Source organism: Charadrius vociferus, unplaced genomic scaffold, assembly GCF_000708025.1.
Source record: "Charadrius vociferus isolate BGI_N301 unplaced genomic scaffold, ASM70802v2 scaffold2299, whole genome shotgun sequence".
Classification (NCBI taxonomy): Eukaryota; Metazoa; Chordata; class Aves; order Charadriiformes; family Charadriidae; genus Charadrius; species Charadrius vociferus.
Genome location: NW_009650115.1, coordinates 1 through 2,968, shown reverse-complemented (window position 1 = coordinate 2,968; position 2,968 = coordinate 1).

The window sequence follows — 2,968 nt, the reverse complement described above, 5'->3', positions numbered from 1 at the left end:
GGGGCGGCGGCACCTCCGGCTCTGCCGAAGCGAGGGGTGGTGGGTGCCGCTGCCCGTCCCCGCCTGACCCCATGGAACTGCGCCTCTCTGTTTGCCCTCCCCCTCCCAACGTCTTCCATAGTATTTATTTAATTAGTATTTAATTTGTAATGTTTCCTTTGTTTTTGCTGAGTCTGTATCACTGTGATGGTGAGCTCCGGGCTAGGGAATGAGGGCTTCCTCCGGCCCCTCTCCAACACTCCCCGAGGCCGGTGCTCCCCCTGGACCAGCCCACCCCTGCGCCGCAGACCCTGGGGGGGTCACGGCCCTCGAGGGCCGGGCTCTCGCACCTCAGCTGAGAGCCTGGGGACAGTCACTTCCCTCAGCTTTGGAGCTGGCTTCTGCTGAAGGCGCTCACCACCCAGCCGAGAGCCAGCCCTGCTGCTCCATCCTCTCACCGCGCTCCTTCCTGCATCTCATTCGTGCTGCTGCTCCCACTCCCTGGCGGCTACTGCACGGGCCGGCGCAGCCCGCGGTCCCCAAGCACACCCCGCGCTTGCCGGCAGCTTGTCCCCCCACAGCCCCGGGGTTTCTTGTCACCCCAGAAGCCCCCTCCTTGCCCTGCGCGGTGTCTGCTCGGCCTTGCCCCGCTCCCCGCGCCCCTCCTGTGTCACCAGGAGCAGTTCTCTGGGAGAGAGCGGGCACGGTGCCCGCCGCCCGGGCGCGGGGCAGGGCTGCTCCGCTCCCGGGAGATGGTACAGTTTTATTGTACAGGTGCTAACAGGACTGAGGACGGGACAATCTTGGTTTTTCTGGCTCTCCCCTGCTCTGCAGCGGGAGCGTTGGGTGGGTTTTTTTTGTTGGTTCGTTGTTTTTGTTTTTTTTTTTCTTTGTGTTGTGTTTCTTCCCAGCCAGGGCAGGTGTTCCCCCTTCCCCTTGGACTCCCAGCCGCCAGCCTCCCCTCCCGGGGGCCCGGCAGCACCTTGTTTAAGCCGAGGGTTTTTTGCCTTTGGGTGTGTATTCTGGTTGCTCTTTCTGATTTCTGTTTTATTATAAGCAGCAACAGGCTGTGGTGTCAAAAACACTGATGTACAGAAAAAACCTGCATCAGGCCCCCCGTCTCCTGCCTTTTCTTCTTTGTGCCGTGTCTGATGCCTGCTGCGGGCAGGGTTCCTCGCGAGATAGCCCGAGCCTGTGGGGCAGCAAGGGGAGAGACAGCAGGGCTGCCTGCCCCGAGCTGCCCACAGCAGGGCAGGCGCGGGCTGCGGGGCCTCAGTGGGCAGCGATTCCTGTGCGCCGGGAGAAAAGCTCTTGGGCAGACTCCACTGCTCCTCCCAGTGCACGGACGCCCACTTCTGGACTCACGCTGGCAATGGAAGCTCTGTGGCTGTGCCCAGCTCTGCCCAAACGCCACCGCTGATGGCTGTATCCAGCCCCCGTGCCCGGCAGCCCTGGCCGGGGGGCAGCCGTTCCCTCTCTGGCTTCACCCCTGCGGGAGCAGGGAAGCAAAGGCCCTTAACTTCAGGGTGGTGGCTGTCCTCCTCCTCCTCCTCCTCATTGCAATGAGCTGTGGTCCTTTAGTCGTGCTGAGTGAACGTGGCTGTGCAGAATATGATGTACACTACATATCTCCTAAGAAAGTTCATACGATTTCATAGAATTGCAGAATGGTTTGGGTTGGAAGGGACCTTAGAGACCATCTAGTTCCAACCCCCTGCCCTGGGCAGGGACACCTCCCCCCAGCCCAGGTTGCTCCAAGCCCTGTCCATCTCCCCTTTTTCGCCTTCTCCTCTCCAGGCTGAACCCCCCCACCTCTCCCAGCCTGTCCTCCCAGCACAGGGGCTCCAGCCCTCACAGCATCTCCGGGGCCTCCTCTGGCCCCGCTCCAACAGCTCCGTGTCCTTCTGCTGTTGGGCACTCCAGAGATGGACACAGTACTCCAAGATCCCTGATCCCACCACTTCCTCTCCTAAGACTCAGTTTCCCTGGAGAGCTGCTGCAACCATGGACACCTGCTCCTCAGGTACCTGCTCTGATCATGGCAATCGAGGTGGTAACAGCAAATCTCCCTATTTGCATGGTGGATCATTAATTTTCTGTGAGTGCTATGCAGTGCTGCAGGATACAGGATCTGATGATCTCAGTTCACTTCTAGCAAGGGTGTGTACTTGTGCCCTCAAAGGGCAAAAGTTGTTTTAAGTGTTGTCAAATAATGAGTCATCTGTGATTAATGTTTGACTGTGCAGGCAGCAGGCGCTAGGACCGCGGGGCCGCTGCATAGGCAGCCCTTACCAGAAGAGAAATCAGGAAATAACGCAGTAGCTCTTTCTGGGAGCATGCCCTTGAACATAAAGCTTTGCTGCTCCATGTGAAAGAGAATTTACTCTCCAGGAATTCAGGAATCCGAGTCCAGGCTTAGCTGAGAGCTGCCTCAACACATCATTGCCCCCAAGGCCCTGCATGGACATCGTTGGAAGGTAGGTGTAAGGGTCTGGTGGAGCCACCGAGAGCAGGTGACATGCTGTCATGTCTGATCTGTCAGTGGAGAGGGGAGGACGTGGTGGTGTCGCGTTAAGAGTGTTGTGGTCAGTGGGGAAAATGGCCAGGTGTCACCTGTTTTTCAGCAAGGGGCACAATCCCCCCTCGCCCTGCTGGCCACGCTGCTGGGGATGCAGCCTGGGATGTCGGGGGCTTTCTGGGCTGCAGCACACATTGCCGGCTCATGGTGAGCTTCTCACCCACCAGCACCCCCAGGCCCTTCTCCTCAGGGCTGCTCTCCAGCCATTCTCTGCCCAGCCTGGAGTTGTGCTGGGGATTGCCCCGACCCACGTGCAGTAAAGACCAATTGGTACAAGAGTGAGGGAATGAGATTTCCGCGCCCCTGCACACAGCTGGCTGTGTGTCGGTGTGCCCGCAGGCAGTGCGGTGGGGTGGGTGTGCGCAGGGGGGCTGTGGGGATGCATGCACATGGGCAGCAGCAGCAGTGAGG